Source organism: Callithrix jacchus, chromosome 13, assembly GCF_049354715.1.
Source record: "Callithrix jacchus isolate 240 chromosome 13, calJac240_pri, whole genome shotgun sequence".
Lineage (NCBI taxonomy): Eukaryota > Metazoa > Chordata > Mammalia > Primates > Cebidae > Callithrix > Callithrix jacchus.
In genome coordinates, this window is record NC_133514.1 from 116,118,998 (window position 1) to 116,145,309 (window position 26,312).

The 26,312-nt window shown below is 39.4% G+C and overlaps 1 protein-coding gene across 2 annotated transcripts in view; it reads right to left on the reverse strand.

Annotated features, from left to right (window-relative positions):
* Positions 1 to 281: 281 nt before the first annotated feature.
* Positions 282 to 26,312, reverse strand: part of FBXO15 (F-box protein 15) — a 448,818-nt gene continuing 422,787 nt past the window's right edge. Inside the window, exons 13-17 of one of the 2 annotated variants that reach the window (XR_013525945.1) lie at positions 23,756 to 23,908; positions 20,702 to 21,860; positions 2,346 to 2,484; positions 1,120 to 1,232; positions 282 to 547 (exon numbers count right to left, since the gene is read on the reverse strand). The gene's annotated coding sequence lies outside the window, so the exon portion shown is untranslated. Of the gene's footprint in view, positions 548 to 1,119; positions 1,233 to 1,339; positions 2,485 to 20,701; positions 21,861 to 23,755; positions 23,909 to 26,312 lie in introns of those variants that run through there. The other variant, XR_013525946.1, reaches the window with a different exon arrangement.

Below are 26,312 nucleotides of genomic sequence, written 5' to 3' on the forward strand. Positions count from 1 at the left end.
AGCTGCTCGGGAGGCTGAGGCAGGAGAATTGCCTGAACCCAGGAGGCGGATATTGCGGTGAGCCGAGATTGCGCCATTGCACTCCAGCCTGGGTAACAAGAGCGAAACTCCGTCTCAAAAAAAAAAAAAAATTAGAATGAAACCTAAGTCTGTTAAAAATGACAAATACATACTGTAAGAATGCATAATTTAAATTTTGGAAGCTATTGATTAGATCGACCAAATAATTTCATCTATATCTTTATCATTTATAGATATTATAATATTTATTTTGGAGTCATTTATATACTGATGTTCACTGTAAGATACAGCATTTGGATTGTTTTGTGAATAGAAGTTATTCAATTGGTTATGTGGATGTAGACTGAATTTTAAAACGAAGAAAATTTTATAGAGTTAAGTAACTCCTGATGACATGACAATAAGAAAAGATAGACAGCTCATTAGTAAATAAGTAATTTTGTTAAATTCCAGAATCTTCACATGCCTGAAAGTAGTCTCAGAGAAGGAGAAACAGAGTCCAGATGTTTTTTCTTTTTTTTTAAACCTGGTGGCAAGAACAGATTTTTAAAATTATTTTTAATATCACAGTGTGCCTCTAAGTGGCATGAAAGAAAACCCGGAGTAAGGCCTCTAATTCCTGCTGTGCCTAGAACCACGTGCTACTGACAATGATAAGTCTGATAATTTCCACCTCTATACTACCTAGTCCATGCCAATAGACGCAATACTGGTGAAAGGTTAGACTGTCCTGGCTGCCCCCAGTCCCTGCTTTTGACTTCATTGTGATCGTCCACCTTTATCACATTTTCACACCACTGTGATGTCTTTGGCAACTGTCTTATGAAACTCAGTGCCCGCTCCTAATTTTCGGTGCCCCTCTCCCGCATCTGATAGTGATGTCTGCCTCAAATGCTTTTTCTTGGTTGCTGGTCTCCCCCTACCCAGGGTCTACTTCTTTGGTCTCCTTTTCAGGTTATGTAAAAGTTATTGTCCCTTTGCCAGGGGTGCTCCCAAGTGTTCCGTCATTGGTCTACTTCCCCTCTCTATACAGCGGCACTCCATGGACATTCTACCTTTATTTTCTAACGAAAATTAGTTGTTGAGAATCAGAAATACCTTGACTAGAAAATTGCTTTGTTTTCCAATGAGGACAAAATAAGCTTAATGGTCTCTGAAAACACCAAATAAAGAGAGAAATAATTGCTTCATCTTGTTGAGGGTAGTCATCTCTGAAATTGGATAAAATAAAACAAAGTATCAGCTGGTCCTTACCATTATTATCATGTTGAAAATTAACAAAAGAAAACTAACAAAGAAGTGGAATACTCAGAGCCTATTGAAGCCAACCTTTTTATTTCAGACATAAATATTATCTGTAAATTCATTAACGTTAATGCTAATATTATTTTTAATATTGAAATTAGCTCTAATATGTTTATGAGCTACCCAACATTAACATTGAACTATTAAAAATTATACTGTGACTAGGAGCACCTAGGGATTTATTACCATAGAAATAAATGAAAATGATGGAAGATACTTTTTTGGTAAATATTGCTTTAATAACTTCAATTAGATCCAACCACAATGATGACAATTAATTATAGTGAACTTGAGATAAACAAATTATTTTCAGTATTGAAGTTCATTTGTGGGTCTGCTTGAAAGTAAATCAATTACTGCTGCCAATGATAAGAAAACATACTTTATACTACTTCACAAAATATATATTAATGTTGATATCTTTAGCAAATATTAAAAATGAAAACTGGAAGAAATCCCAAACAATGTTTTAGACAGCAAAATATCTTCCACATTTCTATAGGTTCACAAGAAAAATTGTTCAACTAATCAAACAGGCTTAATATTTCTTTGACAAAACACAATACTCTTTTACTAAGTAATAGAAGTTCAGATTGGATTATTTCATTCGTTTTATACCCAACTCTTCCAAGCAAGTTTTAAAGCACTGCCTGAAAAGGAAGTATGTCTTCTGTTTATTTTTATAGCCCAACCTTCACTACAATAATATCTAGCAATGCTTCAGGCATTGAATAGTTTACTAGCAAAAAAAAGTAAATTAGACGTTTGCTTTGTATTTTGTGAGTTTTATACCCAGAAAGGCCTCCTGAGTTTAACTCAAATAAAACCTTAAAAATTTTAATGAGAACAAATTGGTTTTACAAATGCATATACAGATTGAACATAAAATCAACTTTCTTTGGGGACATCATTTCCACAGACACATAATTAATTATAGCCATGAAATACAATATAAATAATGCACATTCACATTTTTCACATTTTGAAATGAAAGTGCAGACATATTTGATTCATTTTACCTGACAAGCCAGAACCGTCCAAATCAAATACAGGCCTTGTTATTACAGAGCAATCAAGTCTCTAATTAGGGCTGGCATTTCACCCATATCTTCCTGTCATTACCATGCCAGCTTGTGCTTTTGACAGCCGCAAAAAAAGCTGAGTAGAAAAAAAAAACAGGGATAAAAATGGCTATTTTTATAAAAGGAAGAATTTCTGTAGAAGTGCAATTAAACTAAAAAGTTCCTTAAATTATGCGAATTTCAAAAGACAAACATGTGAATAACCACAAACAATTAAAAAGATGTTAAAGGGGAATGTTGGCCTTTCCTTTAATCCAAGCACAGGGGTCAGAGAAAGTAATCTTTTTAAATTATTTATCTATTTATTTATTTATCTGAGATGGTGTCTCACTCTGTTGCCCGGGTTGGAGTGTAGTGGCGGGATCTTGGCTCCCTGCAGCCTCTGCCTCCCAGGTTCAGGCAATTCTCCTGCCTCAGCCTCCTGAGTAGCTGGGATTACAGGTACGCACCACCACTACAGGCAGGGTTTTACCATGTTGGCCAGGCTGGTCTCAAACTCCTGACCTCAGGTGATCCATCCCCCTCAGCCTCCCAAACTGCTGGGATTACAGGCATGAGCCACCATGCCTGGCCTTAATTATTTTTATGAACAAATTTCAACACTGTTTTTCCAAGTCAGATGTCTCTCCTAAACTCTGCCCTGTATTTCCAACTTCCCCCTAAATATCTTAATTTATGTATTTCTTTACACCTAAAATTCAGCATGCCAAAATTGATATCACTCTGGCTACTCCTAAGTCAACCTCTAGTGTTCCCTTGTTAAAGAAATGGCACCAACTTCCTCGCACAAAACTACTCTTGAACCTTTAAACTCAACTAGACTGAGCCACTCAATCATCAATCCAGGGATATCTCAGCTCTCCAATATTGCACTCTAATTGTTCCCTGTATCTCGTCTGTTAGCACTGTTCTATCAGGTGTTCTTATTGGTTCTTCTATGGATGATTCAATGGTCTCTTAAGTACCCAAAATAAAGCTGAAGTTCCAACCAGCCCACCTGCAGACACCTCACTGAAAACACAATCTGTCTCCCACACACTATTGATTCTTGTTGTGCCCTAAAGAAAAAAGAAAGGAAAACCAAAACTGTCCTGGGTATAGAAAACCAAGTTAAGTTCTATTTAATGAAAAGAAAAAGAGGCAATGGGTTCTATGTTGGCATGTTTTAGAAAATCATATGACAAATGTGAACAGCCCACTTTGAGTCTTAAATACAAGATGAACACCACAAGTCTCCTAGGAGGAAAACATGAAGTTCAACGCAATGCTTCCAAAACTCATTTGACCATAGAATCATTTTTTTCCAAGCAGACATACTAGTATTTGGAGCAAGATGGTTTGGGATAGGATGGTGCATAATATTTACTTGAGTTTCACAATTTAAGAAGCTTCCCTTGAGTCATGTATCAGTAGAATTAGGCTTGGGCATAAAAGAAAGGGGAGAATTTCAACAGACAAATTAGAGGAAAAGGGAGTTTTAGAGAAAAAAAATGAGAATTTAGACATAGAGAAGTATGTATGTTTCAAGGAAGCATTATTTGCCAACAAGGATATTCATTACTCTTGTGACCGATTTTTATATTATAGATTCTTTACTAATTGAAGATAATAAGAATAGCACTTTGGAGGAAAATAAGAACACGGGCCAAATCTTTCCTGCTGAATGCATATCTACCCTTTTGAGTAGTGCACCACCACGAGTGCAGGTTGGAGCTGAGATAACTCAAGCCAACACGAGATTTTTTTCCCTTTGGAATGACTTGGAAACTTACTTTATGACATGAAATAAGAACACCTTGACATTGCCATGTTGATGCAGCCATTAAGAAAAGATTGCATCAAAACACAAAAATCATTTTTCCGATACCAAACAACATGTGCCACTGTCATTTCTGACTCTCCATCTCTAATTCTAATTAACCCTAAGGTTATCCAGTCCCAGGGGAGTCGGAAAAAGAAATCAGGTGTTGTGGAATCTGTTTCCCACATTGCATGGTATGTCCTTAAGGGCTGAAATCATTTTTGTATTTAGTCAAACTTAAAATGGCTCCACATCCAGTGACAGAGCCATTCACATTAAATTAACCATCTCAAAGTAGAGGTTTCCAAATATATTAGTTCATTCCCATGCTGCTAATAAGCACATACCCAAGTCTGGGTAATTTATAAAGAAAAGAGGTTTAATCGACTCATAGTTCAGAATGACTGAGGAGGCCTCAGGAAACTTGTAATCATGGCAGAAGGGGAAGCAAACATGTCCTTCTGCACATGGCGATGGTGGTAGCAAAGAGTGCCAAGCAAAGGGTGTTGGGGAAGCCCCTTGTGAAACCATCAGATCTCATAAGATCTTACTATCATGAGAACAGCACAGATGTAACCACCCCCATGATTCAATTACCTCCCACCGGGTCCTGCCCATGACACATGGGACTGTGGGAACTACAGTTCACTATGAGATTTGGGTGGGGACACTGCCAAACCATATCACCAAATGCTAATTATTCTTAGTTCTTAAAATCTCCCATTTTATCTCGGGTGTGATCATATTAGTGACAACAAAAAGACTGCCATGTCTCAGGTGCTGTGCTCAACTCTGTGTCTATATTACCTCATTTAATCTTCTCAATGACTTTTATTTCACAAATGAGAACTGAAGCACAAATGTTGCATAATTTGTCCATGGTCTTGTATGTAGGAAATCATGGGGTTAAGACAGAACCTGACTCCAGAGTTCCTGCCCTTAACCACATAGAGATAATATTCTCTATCTCTGCCATGTGAACACTTGACTAAGTCATTCCACATCTCTGTGTCTAAACTTTCAGTGATAAAACAAGGCTTATTTTGTCTGCACAAGACATCGAATATAATATGCCCTCCATACAATATAAATGCAAAGCCTAGTAATAATGAAAAATTTAACCAGATATAGTAAGGAATTGCCAGGCTTGGGAACACTGTTTTATCCCATGCTTAGCCCCACTGATGCTGGGCTGCACATGTGGGAAGCTGAGGATGACATCTGTGTAAGATGGCTGCACACTAATCACATCTATTAATTCCTCTGCAATATCCTACTATGTAGACATGTCTAACTTGATTTTCACAGCACCTGATCACTTCTACTTTTGGTAAAGCAGAAATATAGTCCATATTTTTTCTCAAACTTCGAGATTTATTTAATATAACTGTTCCAGCTGCCTTTTATGTCTCTTTGTGTTTCTGGCTGAAGAGCTGCTGTACATCATGGCCTCAAACTTGTTAGCTTCTATTTAATTACAGCAGGAGGAACACTTGAAGCAAAGAGGAGTCAGCTAGGACAGCAGGGAGAAATTTCCTACAGCATAAGCCACACACATTCTAAGAAATTCTTAAGGTCAAGTATCGCCTTCAGAGTGAGAGAAGATCTCTAATCTCTATGAGTCTTCAACTCTTTGACCTTGTAGAGGGCAAAGAACTTGGAATCATCTCTACCCTGACTGCCCAGCTCTGTATCATGGTCCAGGGAACCACTCTGAATCTGAAGAGAACACCCCTCACCAAAGTCCTCCTCAGCTTTCATTTATTTACTTGTGTGTGTGTGTGTGTGTGTGTGTGTGTGTGTGTGTGTGTGTGTCTTTTCTTGTTTATTTTCCTACCAAACCAGGAAAGTTAACCTAAGACTCTAAGAGTGGCGAAGAATGTGTTGACAAACACAACAGATAAATATCTGCATGCTTAGACTAGTCTCCACATGCTTAAATACTTGAAAAATTAAAGAAGAGCAAACACGCAGGAAAATTAAATAGCTTGAAACTAGACAAACATTTCAGCAAGGTCAACATGTTAGTTAGTGTCTGTCTAACACCATTTGCTTGATGGACGAGAGCCTGACGGAGCGCTGTGCTGTGCTGGAGCCTTCACTTCACTTCCTCTCTCTTATCTGCCAACGGAGACACGCCTGTTTCAGAATATTGCTGCTATTTCGAAATAATAAGCAGCAGGACACGCGGTTGGTCCAGATGCCTGGTGGTATTTGCTTGTTGGTTAAGAGTCATTTGTGAAGAGACACTGCAACGCCCAGGATGAGGATGTGAGTGCACCATCCGCACACCAGAGCGCTGTCATCCAGCTGCTCCCTCCCGCACGAATGTTGCTGTCATTGGTGACTGTTGAATACAATCATCCCTGACATTTTAACCTTGCTTATCCAAATGCCCACATTTCCGTTGGATGAGGTGGTAGGGGGGTATACTTAACTGCATTTTGCCATAATTAAGGCCTCTGGCAAAACACTAGACATGAGCACACGGAGCACCAGTGAGCAAGACGGAGCTGCGCCATTTCCTCGTAGCTGGCTCGAGTCTCAAATTCCCTATTGTGTCTATTATTCTCCATAAGCCTTTATAAGCTTCATTACTTTAGACTCTTTTAATATTGCCTGTAATACAAGGCTAAATCTAGTTTTTCAGGCCACATTACATCTTAAACACCCTGTTGTTAGAAGTCATAGATCACCGTCATACCAGACCATTCACACCGTTAGAGTTAAGGTTTGAGCTGCGGCCTCTATTGGGTGGTGGGGGGAGGGGACGCTCTATTAATTAAGGGTTTGTAAACGAGTTAGAGAAAATTCCTTCAAACTAAACATGAGTATAAAAATTCTCTCTCAAAACAAGGGAAGATTTGGAAATTAAAATATTGTAAGGGGACTACCATTGTATTAGTTGACTAGGCTGCCATAACAAAATACCATGGACGGGGCGGCTCAAACAGCAGCAATTTCTTTCTCACCGTTCTGGAAGCTGGGAAGTCCAAGACTAGGGTGCTAGGAAGGTAGTTTCAACCTAAGACCTCTTTTCTTGGCTCAAAGGAGACTGCCATTTCACTGTGAACTCTCGATCTCTTCTGTTTGCACACATGAAGAGAGAGAGAGAGAGAGAGAGAGAGAGAGAGAGAGAGAGAGAGAGAGAGAGAAAGAAAGCTGTCTCCTGTCCCTGCCCATCAGACCCTCATGACTTCATCTAACTCTAGTCACTTCCCAAAGATCCCATCTCCAAATACCATCACATTTTGGAATAAGGGCGTCAACACGTGAATATTGCAGGGACACAGACATTCAGTCTACAACAGTCGTACAATAGTTTTCAAATAGAAATTGCTTTATATAGATTTTTTTTTAATATTGAATTTCTGGATGTAATTGCAGCAGATGTTAAGGCACCTGATAGACCTATTTCATTATCAGTTCCACTGCAGTGGTGGGGCAGGACCGGATCCAAGTGCAGAAGTTGGAGGGGAGGAGGAGGGAGAGTCACTGATGGTAGAGAATTTAGAGCCAACAATTAGCAGACTGTCTGGTTGTTATTAACATCATGAAATGGCCATTCTAAGTAAGGTCAGTGATAAGATATGCCTCCCTCAGGAGAAAAAAAATGGTTTAAGTTTTAAATGTGGTTATAGCTGAATTTTTTTAAAAAGTGTAAGCTACAAATTAACATATTTTTATTACTCTTCTTTAGTAAACATCATGGTCAATATGGAAGTTAAATTTAGGGACTTTCCAGTACCAGTTAAATGATCACTTCCTGACACTGGAGGAATGAGGGTAAGTTATTTTTTATTTTATTTTATTTTATTTTATTTTGACATGGAGTCTCACTTTGTCACCCAGGCTGGAATGCAGTGGTGTGATCTTGATTCACTGCAACCTCCGCCTTACAGGCTCAAGCGATTCTCATACCTCAGCCTCCCAAGTAGCTGGGATTGCAGGCACGCGCCACCACACCTGGCTAATTTTTGTCTTTAGTAGAGACAGTGTTTCACCATGTTAGTCAGGTTGATCTCAAACTCCTGACCTCAAGTGATCCACCTGCCTTGGCCTCCCAAAGGAGAGTAAGTTCTTAGTAGCTCAGAATGCTATGAGCTTTCTGTGGTGCACTTTATGTGCTCTCTGCTGCCTACCATCTAGTGCTGGATTTAAACAGTGTGTTTAAGAATATAGCATGGTGATGGGAAAGACTAAGAAACTGAATTTGTGTTGCTTCATTTTTGTCATTCTGTACAACCACTTGAAAATTTTTATTTGTGTTTAAATGTTAATACAATGAAATAGACTACTAATTGTGAGATGTAATATTTTTGTTTGATAAGTACAAATTCTAGTACAAACATAAAACATGCAGATAACATGTTACTGGATTTGAATATTAACTTTAAAATAGAAAGTGAGTCTTGTTTTATTCTTTTTGTCTTAAAACTAAAGAATAAAGAAAGAAAACAAAATCTTTCCTCAACAGCATGATTTAGAAGTCTAAATTGCTATATGGAGGAAGTATCAGGAAATGATTCACTCTGAGTGTCTAAGACACTAAGAATGTCATTGTCGTCAGTGTTTTTTCAAGCTATTGAATGTGACAAGGTGAATCTCTTTCACCAAAAGGAAAAAAACACAGGTTCCATGCTAGCTGATTCTCATTGCAATGAACTGACCTAAAAACCTGGGGAGTGTTTCTGCTAATATAGTCATCACTGAATTTCCAAACAGATTTCTGTTAATGCAACATTTCTCCATAGAAGGAAAACCTACCTTGGAGTAATTTAGCTCTTTGTGTGATCTGGATGTGGATATCTTAATATCTTGTCCTTTCTACCTAAAACACTCTCAGAAGCCAACTCATGCAAGGATCAATCCAACACCTTAGGAGCTCAATCAAGGAGCTGATTCTGGCAAGGCATTGAACATCCTACGCAACATGTAAATGGTTCAGTGTCCCCAGGTGTCCAGATCACCTTCTGTATAATGAGATTATGACAGTTGTCATTACCAGGGTTAAAACTGCAGGAGAGCCTGGGAAAGACTACTCTAAACTGACACTGAGTCCTTAAAACTAAGCATGTGTTTGCATAAGTATCAAACTGCAGAGTTTATGAAAAATTGTTTCTTCAATAGATGTAAATGTAAAAGAAATACAAGCCTTCAGTCCTTCGTCTAGTTGTTCAAATGATCGGGATAACTCACATTTAGCCTAGTAAGGTTTTATTCCTGGAGAGAGCAAGAGTTAAAAACAAATGGCCATCCTGTAAATATTAAAGCTGATAAAAAGATGTGAGATGAGATACAAATCACTTTGACTTTCAAAACTCTAAATATTAATTAGTATGACATAAGCATCCCTCACAAGATGTGAAGGTAAGAATGAAGGTTGTAAATATACCTTTCTATATACAAAAATTGACACGTACAAACATTCATATAAATACTCAACCCTTACAACATGTTTACGCACTTGCACGGATGATCAGGAATACAAACTGATATACAGACACCTTTATTTCTTTATTAGACTGTCTACAAAACTCTTCCTCACATGCTTGTGAAAAGATCAGGAGTATTTTTGTTTGTTTTAGACAGGGTCTCACTCTGTCACCCAGGCTGGCAGTGGCACAATCTTAGCTCACCGCAGCCCTGAACCCCCCATGTTCAAACCATCGTCCCACCTCAGCCTCTAAAGTAGCCGAGACTACAAGTGTTCACCTCCACACCTGGCCAGTTTTTGTATTTGTCGTAGAGGTAGGGTTTCGCCATGTTGCCCAGGCTGGTCTCAAACTGCTAAACTCAAGGGATCCCCCTGCCTCATCCTCCCAAAGTGCTGGGTGGCATCAGCCACTGCATCTGCCTTATCAGTTCTATTTATATGGTGCTTTGTTTATAAAGCTGCCCCTAACTCCTGTGTGGGAGGAGTGGGTATAAATGGTTGTGTGTTATGGTAGTATACGCATTCTAACTTCCTTCTGCATTTCAGACTATTGATTGTGTCTTCCTCCATGATCGTATCTTTGTTAACTCTTCTCTTCTTTGGTCTTCACTGTGGGTTCCTCCTGCTTTTCCTTCTTCTTAAGCACTTTTCCCTCAAAGCTTCACACTCTTGCTCTTCTTTTCATCTTGTGGCACACACTCTTTTCTGGAAATACTTTCATAGTTTTAACTATCAGCCCTATACTAGTCAAACCTTTCTCCTCAACCTTAGTCTTCCCACTGAATTTTATACATACATATATATATATACACACATACATATACATATGTAATATACACATACATATATAAATATATATATTTATAAATAAATACATAAATGTGTAAAAATAAATATATATATACAGATATAATATGTGTGCACATGCATTATATGTATGAAACATACACATGCATATATAAATACATACATATATACACAAATATACACATGTAAAATAGACACTTATGGGCACCTGCACTAGAAGTCAGTCGAAACCAGACTCATGATCTTTCCTCTGTATTTATTTCTCTGGCGTTTTGTTGCTCAGTTTCCCACACCAGTGGCCCATTCACCTCCCAGGGCAGAAATCTGGGATTCATGCCAAGAACTCTCCTTCTTCCCCCTGCAGCAACTCAATCACTGCATCTTGATACTTCAGCTCACCAACAGTGTCCAGTGTCTTTCACTCCTTCCCCTTTCTACTACAGCTGTCCTCATCCCATGTTTGCATATCTCATGGATGATCACAGTAGCCCAGTAACAGACCTTCTTGCCTTCCGTCTTGTGCTCCTCAAACTCAAGTCACAAACACTCCAGAAGTATCTGACTACATGCAAACTGGTCATGGGAGTCTCTTGACTAACACTCGTACTCCTCATTGTCCAAAGCAACGTTTCTTACAGAGGCAGTGCCTGCATGTGTGGAAATGGATGCGTGGGTCTGGGGCTGTCGCAGCAATGGGCAGAAGGCTATGGCCGTGAGCAGTGAGGCCAAGGATACAGATGTTCTGGGATGTATGGGACAGCCCCACACACCGCCCATCAACCCGAAGCACTCATACAGTTTCAATGTACACTGATTCTTCCAGGAATGCATGTACCTTTCACTGTGCTTTGTTCTAAAGGTAGAAAATGCTATTGATCATTCTGGAAAATCGCATCACTGTGATGTTCCCATGCATCTGAGTCATTGACATGGCACGGCTATGTCGGTCTGCATTTGAAGCTGTCACACTTCTCATTGTTCTATGTTGAAACTTCTTATCATTTTATCATATTCCTTAACGAGGTTATATCCAAACATTTTCATCCTTAGACATTTTATTATAAATTAATTCTTCTTTTATATTTATCATATTATAGTAAAAATGTTACATAAATTTTAAATTCAAGTTACAAGTAGGTTATATGATCTGCAGATTTCAAGACAGTAAAAGGAAAATTATTAAACATTTAAGAAGGAAATGTCTGGTAGGGATGAGAACCTCTGCCTTACAGGATAATGTCCCAGCCAGTTAAGAGTGGATTTGACCCTGAATGAGCTGCCACCTACCTATCTGTCCAGATTCACCTCCTGCCGATAGCCAGCCAATTGCCCTTGATTCATGATTAAACTCCAGTAATATTGACTGCTAACAATTCTCCAACGCACAATGTATCTTTTATTACTTGCCTTCACTTAATGCTTTTAATGTTGCCTGGAAGACCCTTTCTCCACTCATTCCCTTGGCTAGTTTCCACACCAACAGTGAGAGTCATTTCAGCAGCATGTCCAGAAGTTCTGCACATACGACGTTCTCATACCTAGTCCTGCAAGCTACAGTCTAGATCACTAATGGAAATCCACAAAATAGCTGTAGATTCCTACACTGAAGCATAAATAATACCACAAAAATATTCTGTTTGAAGTGCCGCCTTTCTCCCTAGATTATAAATGCGTCTAGGGTGAAGCCTGCTTCATAGTCTCTGCTGTACGTCACACTTGACTCAGTAGGGCACCAGTGCATGATAAACTGGTCGTGCATTCATCAGATAAATCAGGGTGCATGTGCTTATCTTTCCAATGTACGATGAGCCCTTTGGGTGTCTGTGTTATGGATCTTGTGATCACTGAGTCCTGCTGTGGGCTTCACAGGGGGCAGATCCACTGAGCACAGGCATGGATGTGTGGATGGGGGTATGAATGAGTAAATAGGTGAGTAAGTGTGAACTGTCATTAAGAAAAACATAGTGAAAATGAAGAGTCTTTCATGTGAAAAGGTGAGGGTTGTGGCAATCTCCTCAGCAATGTTACAACTGGCAAAACCCTTCCTACAGGATGCAGCCATGGCCTTTAAGAAGCTTGGATGAAAGGATGCAACATGGCAGAAGCTGAAGATGCATGCAGAGACCCTCACTTTTGCTCTCTACAAATATAAGCAGCCTGAGCCTACTCAAAGCAAAACAATCATATCTGCAAAAAGTCCCATCAGCATTGTCTAGCCTATACTTCACATTAACTGTCAAGACAAATATAACCATGAAATGCATAAACTGTTTTGGCACTGAAGGTGACCCTCTCAAGGCCTGGAAGGCTGATCTGCTTCAAGAATGTGGCATCATGACTCCAAGAAAGTCCTGCATGTGAAACAAAGAGTCAGTGAAGGGGGAGTCAGAAGAAAGACATTGCAGGTGAGGAGATGTACTAGTGAATATGATGTGCCTCAATGGAAGTTGTATAAACAGCCACCCAGTGAGCAACCACAAGGAATGAGGAACCATTCTCTTACACAAGACTGTGTAAATGGGAGACAGCCACTGTGTACACATAATGCTCAAGATCATCAGTTCAAATAATTAACAACAAAAAAATAGTCCCACCTGACTATTAGTTAATATATTCAGACCAGCATCTCTATAAGGCCAAAATTAAACCTTGATATGGCCAGTTACCCAAAAGCTCATCCACATACAAAGAAACACAAAACAATCTTTGACTCAAAGGAGCCATGTATAAATCTGAATATTGATTTCAAAAAGTAAAAAGTGCCCCTATAAGGAAAACATCTGAGAACAGTTTTTCCCCCAATCATGGATGAGTAATATTGGCTTTATAATGAGAAAGTCTCACTGAATGTTTTATTTGAGTATCATGCAAGTCAGACTATACCACTGATAAGTGACATTTCCTCATTTCAATCTGGCATTTCATTTTTAGGTATTATGTAAATATAGACTAACATACAAGAACCACTCATAATATCTTCTAATCAAATACTACTCCTGAGATTAGTACAGATTGTGTACATTGTATTAGATTGTTTTCATGCTGCCAATAGAGAGATACTAGAGACTGTGTAGTTTATAAAGAAAAAGTGATTTCAAAAACTCATAGTTCCGCATGGCTGGGAGGGAGGCCTCACAATCATGGTGGAAGGTGAATGAGGAAAGTCACATCTTACACGGCAGCAGTCAAAAGAGTGTGTACAGGGGAACTCCCCTTTATGAAATATCAGATTTCATGAGACTTCCTCAGTATCATGAGAACAGCATGGAAAAGACTCCATGATTCCACTAACTCTCACCAGGTCCCTCATATGACATGTGGGAATTAGGGAAGCTACAATTCTAGATGAGATTTGGGTGGGGACAAAGCCAAACCATATCACACATCATGCATTGAAATTCCATTCATATAGTATAAATACACACATAGAGAAATATTTATTATGAGGGCAATTTTCAAGAATGTTAACAATATTTATCTTAATTTTTTTTGAAAACACAAGATTAAAGCCAAGGCAAGAGATTTGATTTAAGATACAAAGAAGCAATGACAACTCCAAGGACATGAGGTCAAACAAGAAGCATTTAGGAGTGTTATTTGAATAGAAGTTACTTTGCTTGAAATTAATTTGAAGATATGGGACAAAACAAATTTAATTTGAAGAAACTAGAGAAATAAAATCAAACAGTCCAAAGAGTTTCTGAAGTATCACCTTAAAATCAACACACAAAAAAATCAAACAAAAACCAAATAATCTTTTCAGTCTTCCAAAATTGCATATAGAAACAGTGTCACTTTTCAGTTTGCCTAATGTTTAAAACGTTCTAAATAAGAAAAAACGATGGGTTTTTTTTTAGCCATTTCTCTATTGAACTACAGTCTGATTGATGTAGATAATTTGTTTCCAAGGTAGATATTCATCAGAAAAGATAGGTAAATGGGAAAAGAGCCATAAAAAACTCCTTGGAATTCTCAAATGGATCCGTAGAATACAGTAGTCTACGTGGGTCAAAGGCATCAAAGCCATCTGGCTGATGAAAGGAGATGGATAAAGACAGTTGGATACCCCCTCTGGGGTTGCCTAGTGTTGTGTGATGATTGTGTCCTGCTACCAATATTCTCTGGTGAATCCCTCACCTCACAATGTGACTGACTGGATTTGGAGATAAAGCCTTTAAAGGCTTTAAAGGTCATTAAGATAAGCTTAAATCACATACATGGGCCCTAGCCCAATGTCCATTTAAGAGTAGGAGTTTGGGATGTGCACATGCTTGTGAAGAGAAGAAAGACCAGGTGAGGACACAGCAAGAAGGTGTCCACCTGCAGCCCAAGAAGAGAGGCCTCAGGAGAAACCAACCCTGGCCACGCCCAGATCTGGGACTTCCGGCTGCAGAACTGTAAGAAAATACATTTGTTTTGTTTCCCCCACCCCATCTGTGATCTTCGTTATTGCAGCCCCAGCAAACTAATGCACCTAGTTTGACAAATCTTGGCAGATCAGAAGTTATGCAACTTGAGAAACAGTGCTTCCTTTAGGGTCCTTGTACTCAGCAATAGCAGCAGACCAAAGTAAAGGTATTAACGTGAATCAGTGTGATGGGATGTCTACAAGTAATCATTTTATAATTAAATGATTTATGATGGTCAAAACTAGTACAATGTTTAGAGTTTATTATGAAGCAGTATGTATAAATGTGGCATAATGTGCAATACATTCACTGTGGCCCAAAATATTAATAGAATTCCCTAATTTAAAGATGTATAGAATTAACAAAGCCTCAAAAAGGCATGGATATTTTACACACGGTTTTTTTGTCTTCATGTATACTCATTCCCAGATTCTACGCTCTCTAAAATCTACACTGTCACGGCAAAATTCTGACAGTTCCCTGCCTACCCCAGGGATAAATGTATGAGTATCTAGGAGAGGCCTGGAGCCCAGCCCAGAGGAAATAAAAACAATAGCTATCACCATGTGACAGGCCATAAAAGGCACCTTAATATATGTTCTCTCATGTAATACTTTCCTACCAATGCAAAAGAAGAAAATATAAACTCATCAGAACCAAAGTCAAGCAATTCTTCAAAAGATATTATTCTGCATATATTGGGTTAAATAAAACACATTACTAAAACTTATTTCACTTGTTTCTTCTTTAATTCTTCAATGTGTCCGCTGGGATATTTAAAATTACCTGTATGTGGCTTGCATTGTATTTCTGTTGTGTTGGTTGGTGCTGACCTAGACAATGGGGTTTCCGGTGCAGGTTGAAGGAAGAAGAAATTTGATAGGAAGGGAAAGGGAGACACTGGTGGAAGAGAGAAGATTTTCCTTGAGTTTAAACAAGAAGCTGAAGCATGAAAGGAAAAGAAGGAGGGCGTTAATCACAGGAGTATGGACATTTATTCTGGGAAAGTTGCCCGTGAATGAAGAGGACCAGCTGTCCTGAAATTAAGAGTGAGTGGATCTGGCAAAGCTCATTGCGCACCCGCGGACTGTGTAGGAGCCCACAGATGACCCAGCACTCACTTGATCAAAGACTTTCCTTAGCTGCCCCAGACACTATACCAAGCATACTTCCCACTGGCATCTAGTGGTGACTTTATTGCCAGCTTAAAACATATCAGCTGTTTATGGTCCAGAGGGAGGAATGCTTACTTGTGTTGCAAAATTTGGCTCAGTCTTCTCACCAACGGGACACGCATAATCTTATGAAAAGGGTGATAAAGTCCTAGAGGACTATTTAGATGATAAGGAAGTTATTCACACACCTACCAATAGAAGATGAGAGGTAAGAAAGTCAGCGATCCCCAACTGGTGAGCCCCAGCTTTAGAGTCTTCAAGAACTACAACTCGTTTACACTACAAGTATGTCGACATAACTTTCAGCTTACCAAACATAAGAACGTTTCTCTGTCTCGCTAATAAATATCCTCCAAAGCCCAGAAATTTGGCTTTGCTACTGACACTCTTTGTTAAACCACTACTGAAAGGTAAAAGGGTATAAGCTCACGAAGCTGAGGTTATTTGGGATTTGAAGATGTTTCTCCCCTTCTACCTCTACCCTTTCTCCTCTAAGGCCATCCATGCCTTCCTTGAAGGCAAGGACCACAACTAGTGTTGATCTTTCTCTGTAAGTTCTCAGTCTCTACTTCAACAAACAATGCCAACATAGTTTTCAAATAGTTTTACTATAGTATAACTAATATACAAAGAACTGCACATACTTAATGTGTACAATTTGATGACATTTGTAGATCTCATGTTAAGTGCTCTTACCACAAAAACAAAAAACCAAAAGATACAAAACAGCCTTGGAAGGTGTTGGAAATGCCAACTTATTAACACAGACTAAGAATCCCAAGTCTCTTTTCCTGGAAGAAAACTATTAGAGTGCCAACAACTCTTTACCTTTTACAGAAAACACTGTTTGCTCTTTCCCTAAAAAATAAAATGAAATACCTGTTAATCTAGCTGACGTTTCCTTTGACAGCACTTAAGTAGCTGAGCCACATGCCAGCGTCCTCACTTTCACCTCTTCAGGACAGCAAAAGGTTAATTCTGCATCCGATTCTAAACTGCAGAGCAGGATTTCTCTACCTTGCTATTGTTAATTTAGGGCCAGATAATTCTCTGTTGGGGAAGCTTCTTAGTGCCTTCTAGGGTGCTGCACAGCCTCTATCCACTAGATTTCAGTAGATTCTCCTGATTTACATGATCAAAAATACCTCCAAACATTGCCCAAATCCCCTAAGTAACAAAATTGTCACTGAGTTGAAAATCGCTGCTATAAATGACCAGGGAGATATTGTACACCATATTACATCATAAGATAGAAGGTATTTGTTTTTTTGTACCAGGATAGGGAAAAAAAACATGAAATAGGTGAAATGCAAGGGGTCACAATAACAGGCAAAGTAATGGTAGATTATCATGTAGATATTCTACTTTTTATAATAACTCTACCAAGGAAAATCGTAAGATTGGAAAAACTGTTTACGTCACATTGGTAGGTCAGGTGACTTTGATTCCCTTGGAGCTAAATAAAGAATGAAGTTAGATATATCATTGCCCTCACTAAGTCCATGCATCTCAAGAAAAAAAAAAGAACTAAAATACACACTCTCAATCCATAATCCAATTGGATCAGCACTGCTTATACACTCATGCCCATGCCTCATAATTTAAATGCACTTAAAGTTTCAAAGACTTAAATGTACAGCCATTTATTTATAGTACTTTATTTATAGTATGAAAATAAAAGGCATTGCAAACTCTGCTTCTAGTTCATAATTTTAAATGGATGCCAAAGTTTTAAAATCTGGGCAAAAGTCTCAGATTTCTAGTGCCAGGGTCCAGAAAGCCTTTGTGTTCTCTGCAAGTGACTTTGCATAGAGCACATTTTCTTCCCTTTTAAAGAATGTGGAAGAACACATTCTCCTGGCCCTTACAAGTCCCCAACATCACTGCCTGCTGGGCTTGCCTTGCCCATGGGAAAATCTTTCATCATTTTCCCCCCGTTGTACCAGGTTCTTAATAACATCTAGTTGAAAGGCATAATTTACAATTTCAGAATATGGATCTAAATGATGTCTCTGAAGTACTGGAAGCTTATGATCAGGACAAGCTACATAATTTTTATGGCCCAGTGCAAGATTAAATGATGGCCCCTTGTTCAAAAATTACTAAAAATTTCAAGAGTCTCAGAAGAGTATTAAACCAAGCATGATGCCCTCTCTAGAGCTGAACTCCAGGCTGCACAGGTCCCAGGCACTACTTAGGACGCTGGATTGGCTCTGCCAATGATTTCTCTGTAACCTCAGGGAGGTCTCCTAAGCTCTGCACATCTCCCCTACCCAAAACAAAGACAGAAGATGGTACCTTCTCAATCCAAGGATGAAAGCTGTCAAGAAAAGCACTGACTTTAATCCTCTCATTTTTGGAAAGCTCTATCCCAGACTAGCCTAAGATATTTATGAGCATATATTCAAATCATTATTATTTCTGCCCTCATACACATCTACCTGACATATTAACTTGCTTCCTGAACAAAGGAAGAATTAAGTAGGGTGTCTCTGCACTATAGATCTATTACACCCATGAAGTAATGAGTGATTTTCATAGGTCACAGAGGAAAATCCAGCCTCATTATGGTGCAGTGGTGCATGGACACATATCATTATTTTTTGTAGTCAAGGATTTCTTTGGCTGAGAAATTTCTTTGGTGCGAGTTGTTATCATAGAGAAAAATATGACTGAGGGTTGAGAGGGCGTCCTGTCATGTGGCTCTGTTGTAGAGACTGCTTTTAAAATATATAGTTGCAGACATTGGCCAAAACCAGAGTGATGTGTCAGCCTGTGGAGTGGATGCAAACAGTACTGGAATTTAGAAAGCATCTTTCCGTAACAGACAGAAGGAACCATAAGCACCTGAAGGCTCTTTGGTGTTTGGCAAATAATACTTAAATAGGACTTCAGAATTAGAATTTAGAAATTCCATTTGACCCAGCAATCCCATTACTGGGTATGTATCCAAAGGATTATAAATCATTATACTATAAGGACATATGCACGCGAATGTTCATTGCAGCACTGTATACAATAGTGAAGACCTGGAACCAACCCAAATGTACATAGATGATAGACTGGACAGGGAAAATGTGGCACACACACACCCTGGAATATTATGCAGCCATCAAAAACAATGAGTTCGTGTCCTTTGTAGGGATATGGATGAACCTGGAAACCATCATTCTCAGCAAACTGACACAAGACCAGAAAATCAAACACCGCATGTTCTCACTCATAGGTGGGTGTTGAACAATGAGAACACATGGACACAGGGAAGGGAGCACTACACACTGGGGTCTGTTAGGGGGAAATGGGGAAGGATAGCGGGGGGTGGGGAGTTGGGGAGATATAGCATGGGGAGAAATGCCAGTTATAGGTGATGAAGAGGAAGGCAGCAAATAACACTGCCATGTGTGTACCTTTGCAACAATCTTGCATGTCCTTCATATGTACCCCCAAACCTAAAATTCAATTAAAAAAAAGAATTTGGAACTACTGCAAAGTCTCTTAGGTCCCTAAATTTGGATACTGCCTGTCAGCTTGGGCTGCCATAATGAAAAACCATAGATTGGGTGGCTTAAATACTAGACATTTATTTCCCAAGGCTCTAGAGGCTGGAAGTCTGAGATCAGCGTGCCAGCATGTTTGGGTTCTGGTGTGGGCTCCCTTCCCGCTTGCTCTGTCTTCTCAGGCTGGAGAGAACATGCTCTGGTGTCTCTTCTTATAAGAACACTAATCCATGATGAAGCTGGGCCTTAATGACCTCATCTAAACCTAAACTCCTCCCAAAGGCTCTACCTCTTAATATCATCCCACTGGGATTAGGACTTCAATGTATGAATCCAGTGGAGAGGGGAAAACAAGCGTTCAGTCCATAACAGACAAGATCCCTGGAACACTTAGGAGGAGGCTTGCGGGAGGGCAGGCATAAGCAACAGGCATGAACACGCTATTAAACTCATACTATCTCTTGTAAATGGAACTCTAAGCAAGCAACACAGGACAGCCAAAGGAAGAGGCAGAGGCATGTGCTGAACTTCATCAGGACGGATGGCAGGAGGCTGCTAAGACTGCAGCAGCCAGTGTGCTGCCCAAGCCAACCCAGATGGTTTGAAAACCTTCCTTCATGAGCCAGCTTTGGCAGAGGTGGGAGGGAACTGAGCCACTGACTTTACCCGTCCCCTTTCCGTGGTTCTGAAAAGTAATGTGGAGCTAGCTGTCTTCCTAGAGACCTAGCCACCGCTCAAAGTGCAACATCTCAGGCAAAGTCTCCAGCAGCCACACATGGGAGGCTAAACATTAGCCGGGGGTCAACTGGTCATCAACACCCACTCTTGAGAGAGAGAGTCAGGTCTTCTGTCCACTCAATGTATATGAGAGTCAAGATTATTGGTCTTTTGTTATTTTCCAATTTTCCTCCCAGGAAACTGGTGGAGGTACAGACCTGGTGATTCCTAAGGGGAAAATTGGGTGCCAGAGGCCAGTTAGAATTTCAGTAAGAGGGAAGGTGGGTATATTTGCGTTTATTGTTCCAACCGTCTTCTGCATGTTCTTTTCTGTTTTTGTAATACTGTTTAGGCTAGGAAGAATTTGCTTCCATTTACTGTCAGTTGATAAAAAAGAATCATGATATGAAAAAAGCATGCTTTGACCCGCAATGTGTCACAGTAACTGACCTGAACAAGACCTGCTGCATCTCAAAGCTTTAATCCACTCTCAGTAGAGGGCAAAGCACAGAAAACTCATCCTCAGCTTTTGTGAAGGCTGCAGTTGACTGGAGACGCTGTGGCTTCATGGCAGTATTCCAGCTTTTACTGTACTATGAAACACACCTCTCTAGAATTAAAATCTCTTAGAGAATTGTAAATTTTGCCCTGATTCTGTGAACAAGAACATGTGAAGTTATAAAAGAACCACAACATCACAAAATTTTGAAACTCAAGGAGACTCAAAATTCTAACTCTTTGAATATACTGTATCTCTCTATTTTACGGAACGGAAACGAAGGCCCCAAAAGGCCAGTGGGTTTTGTAGAATCTCACAAAAATTAAATGGCAGACCATGTGATCAAAACCAATATATCCCTCTAGTCCAATAAACTTTCCAAATCTGAAGAGCCAAGTCCTTAAATATTGTAAGTAATTTTAATGCAAAATATTGGCTTTCATGTTTCCAAATTAGTGCTTTCCTGAATCTCCTTATTTCAATAGATAAAATTGATTTTTAAAACTGATTTTGATACAATTTTAGTCTTACTCATTTGATCTGTAAATAGAAAATTTTGAAAGAGAAATTGAATTCTCCTCTGCAAGTCTTCACTTCCCATCCATATCTCAACATGCTGTAATGCGATTTCACCTCCACCCCTCCACTAAAGTTGTTCTAGCTAAGCTCATCAGGGAGAGATCCTCTCATCACTCAATCTACTGCACATCTTTCTCCTTGAAGTGCCCAACCCCATGAAAGCCATTACACCACACCCTTCTAGATCTCCTCTAAAATTTGTAGTCAGCCCTTCCCTGCTCCCTAGTGACAGGCATGAAAGTGGCCCCAGGGTTCCCACTTCTTGGTGTATAATTTTCTCCCTGCTGAAAGTGGAAAGAACTTTTAATTTGCTTATAACGGATAGAATACATGAGGGTCACAGGACATGTGTGAGCATGTGGATGTTATTATTTTACATACAATTGTAACACCCGTTCTGCCAGGAGGTCCTCTCTCTGTTGCTTCTGTAAGGAAGGAGGATCCCATGTTGGGGAGACCACATGTCGAGGAACTTCAGGCGTCCTCTAGGATTTAAAGGTGGCTTCCAACGGAGGCCCTCAGCCCAGCAGCCTGCAAAATAATAGAATGCTGCCAACAACCACATGAATTCAGCTAAAATTTTCCCCAGTCAAGCCTCTAATGAGACCATAGCCCTGGTTAACACCTTGATTCCATTGACTGCAATCTTGGGAGATTCTCAAAGCAGAGGACTCAGATAACCAGGCCAGCCTCCTGACCTACATTACAGTGGGGTTTTGGCAAAGGAGCATTGCTTCTTTTACTCTACACAACTCTCCTTGGTGAGTTCATCTGATGGCATTTTAACTACCTAAATGCTGACGATTTCTGAATTTTTATTTCTAATCCAAATCCCATTGTGGGCTTCACATGGGTACAGCTACCTAGTCCTGTTCCCCAGAGCCAACATCAATTAAGTGTTCTTGAACCCCATTCATCACCTGCCCACTTTCTTCCTATTCTTTATAGCTCTGTCAGCGACCCTACACCAAAACTCAAGAGATCTAGAAGGGCGTGGTGTAAAGGCTTTCATGGGGCAGGGAGTTTCAAGAAGACAGATGTGCAGCAAATTGAGCAATTAGAGGGTCCCGCCCTGATGAGCTTAGTTAGAACAACTTTAGTGGAGGGGTGGAGGTGAAATCGCATTGCAGCGTGTTGAGGTATGGATGGGAAGTGAAGGCTTGCAGAGGAGAATTCAATGTCTCTTTCAAAATTTTCTATTTACAGATCAAACGAGTAAGACTAAAATTGTATCGACTTGAAAAACTTGAACTCACTCTAGACTCTTTCCTTTCCCTTTGATCTCAAGGTCATTCCAATTTACCTTCTTAGTGTCTTCCAAGTCTCTCTCTCTCATTCCCACTATTAGGGTCTTAGTACAGCTTCCCACCATTTCTCACCTCCTTGCCACTGCTTCTATTTTAAGAGCCTCCAATCTGAACAACATGATCCCCTGTGAACAGTACATCACTGGCTCAATCTGCACAGTGCAGGAGGCCCTCACGTCTCAGCTTTGTGCTGCTTCAGCCTCATTCAACAGCTTACGCTCCTGCAAAAATGTGGAGCCCATGAGATGCAGGAAGGCTCTAGGCTTTGCTCATCGTGTCCCTCCTCTCCCTTCTTGCCTTTATCTCATCAACTCCTTTTCACTTCTTAAGAAAGCCCCTGGCCCTCCCTGGATGTGCAGATATCTCCGTGGACACCCCATAATACCCTGCTTCCTCATGTTGTCATAGTTGGTTTCTGTTTTTCCACCTGGACACACAATGTGCCTCACATGCCCACAGTGTGTATCAACACCGTGCTCCCAGCATCTGACCTAACATCAGAGGAAAACAAGGCCTTTGTTTCTTTGCTGTAGTATCACACTGTGTAAAATCATGCCTGAACACTACGGATACTCAATAAACATTTATTTAATAAATGGACATTAGAAACCATATTTTTAAACTGAATGCCAAAAACATCCCATTTGTACTATGAGAGAAACGCTTGCAACTTAATTTAACAGTGTCAGGTCAGGCAAATGGAGTATGAAATGAAAAACATCAAAGTAGTATTTTTAATTAAAATTAAAGTTTTCAATGAGTATTAATGAGCACATTTCAGGGCTCCTTATTTTGTTTCAATTCCATTTGCAGATAGTTATAATGCAGGTTTCAACTTTCTGTTAGACTTTCAAGACATTGTAAAAGGAAGTTATAATAGAACAGCAATTTTATGTCACCGAAGGGTTCATAGTCTTTACGATATCTGCTCATTCTTCCAGTTCAAGTGAGCTTAAAAAAAAAAGGAAGCTATTTTACCAAAGGACAATTACAAAATGAATTTCCTTTCATTGTCCTACACTTCACTACTTTTGATAATCACACATAGAAATACCTTCCAGCAATAAGAGAAAGATAAAAGTAACAAAGGTTTCATGTAAAGGACAATTACTCTTGTACGTTTTCCCCAGAATAAATGCAGTCCTTCCATTTCTTCCATCTTCTCCATTCAGGTGTTAGAATAAAATGTAGTTGATGATCAAATACTGTTCGTTTCCTTTCAGTTCTCTTTTTCCTTATCTTCTGTCACTCCTCACATAATGGCCGGCCACACTGTAGAGATTACAGATGATCACAAAGTGGACAAATTAGCTTAGAATAAAAGTCAAGCTTATACTGTTCTCCGAAGCAGTCACTTAAAAATAAGAGCAATTTCAATGACAAAGTTGTCCGGACCTAAGAATTCAGTCCTGAAAATTAAAGAAATTGTAAGGATAATGCACTCATCGATGTTTGTGGAATAAATCCACTTTTTAAAAAATCGTTTTAAAAATCCTTATAAGTTCTCCTCACATGAGTTTTTAGTAGCATATTCTGGGCCTAAAAACTCTTTATAAATTCAGTGTTAAGAACACCTCCTAGAAAATAAAGAATGGGTTCAAATAAGAAATTTAAGCATCTGTTAGAATGTTTGCAGACCCAGCTTCAGGACAACGGAAAAGCAATGCAACTGATGGAAACTTCCATAGACAAAAACCCACTGAGAAATAAGGCTTTAAAGAGCCATGGTCGTTACCTTTTCATTTATGTAGGAGGCAAAATATGCAGCGGTGCCATGCAGGCCTGGAGCAGATCTGGCCTATGACCTGTCTAAGGAGTAGGAGAGATCAATTATAGAGAAAAAAACATTTTAGCAGTATTTTAATAGCCAGACTTTAAACACAGTACAGCAAAAAATAAGTTATAAAAGGAAGACATGTATCAAGAAAAATTCGCAGTAAAATCTTTTCTAATCCTGGGGAAAACAAGCTTTAGTCTGGAAATAAATGGGTTAAACAGGTCAAAATATTTTTTGTGTGAATTGATGTCTGCCGAGGTTACTTAAAATATCCTTGATTTTTACAGATAAGCATGTTGATAGATTTTTGACTTTGATATCTACAAAACTGCACTTTTGTCACTTTATTTGGTTAAAGCTCTTTGTTATTGTTGTTATTTACTCCACTGTATAAAGTGGGAACTTATTTCGTTTGCTTGAAACAATACATTTTTTGCTATTAAGAGAAACCCTCATGAGAGCTGGGAATTACTCTTCAAACTACCGCAGACAGATTTCTAGATTAAAATGGAGTCGTTTATCTGCGCCTAAGCGTATGTGCATACATGTGGATGAGTGCACGTTTCAATACTTTGCTTACACACAGAGACTCTGTTCTTATTATAGGTACGTTCATCTTTCCTAGTTATTTTCTTCTTACTCACAAGCAGCCAAGTTTCCTCTCCAATTTGGAAGTATTTGGCAATAGTAAACAAGCCAGGAACAAGACACACTCACCTAGTTCATATGACTGCACACATTTACTGGGAAAATTGGATGCAAGAACATGATTAAAAGAATAAAACCACAGGGCAGGAAAGTGTCCTGGGGAGGATGTCAGTCAGGTCCCGACAGCCCAAGGTCCACCAGAAGACAGATCACTTGGGAACGTGAGCATCCTCACCTTGGGGGAACCCAGCCTGATTCCACAAAGCCACAGATATGCATGGTGCCAGAGTGCCTCTTAAACTCAGCCAAAAGTAAGGCCTGTTGTGAGGATGCTGTCAATTAAGACTCTTTTCCCAAAATAATTTGGTAAAATAGAAATGAATGCAAATCAGTCTCTTCTAGCAGCTAACTATTAGACAGTTTTACCACCCACTCCTGTGCGCCACTATTTCAGAACTCAGTGGCAGAGGGAGGTGGTTGGAGGATTACATAACACTAATTTTGTAGCTGGGCTGAAATTCGTGAAGTTTCTGTGTTCATCCTAGAGACTCATTTTCATAGTTAGCTCATGAGAATTCAACACAGTGAGCCGTAAATAATGAGGCGATATGATTACTTCTTAAGAAAACAAAGAGAGACTTCCAATTACTTTTCTACATTTTGCTTTCTGTAAAGTTACGTCTATAATTCAAGAAAATGCATACTGAATCTGCCATCACATCATTAGATAACATCAGTGGCAATTAGAGTGCACCCTGACCTTGCCAAACTGTCAGCATCTGCAACTCGAAAACTTCTGGTATTTTCTACATCAAATTTGCTATCACCCAAGCTCTGCCTTCTACTCCATATATAATCCCATAAGTACCTGTCCTTAGTTGCAGAAGGGCATGTTTACTCTCTTCCAAACTCCCAAAAGCAGGTTTTCAGAATGTCTAACTACCTCACAATCCACATATTAGACCTTGAGTCCCTTGGAGGAGGAACTCTATCTTGAACCTCTTTGCATGCATTTTGAGTGTTTAATATTCTAGTTCATTCTAGTAAACAAATGCCACTGTGAACTAACGATGGAACAAATTCAAATAAGAGTAAAGACCGGCCTACTTGTTCACAAAATTTTAAAGATGTCAGTGAATCTACTGACACCAGCCACGTAACCACATGTATATAGGATAAAGTTACTTTCCTACCACAAAGACCAAAAACTTAACACCTACTTCAGAAATTCCAGATTCAGATAGAAAATCC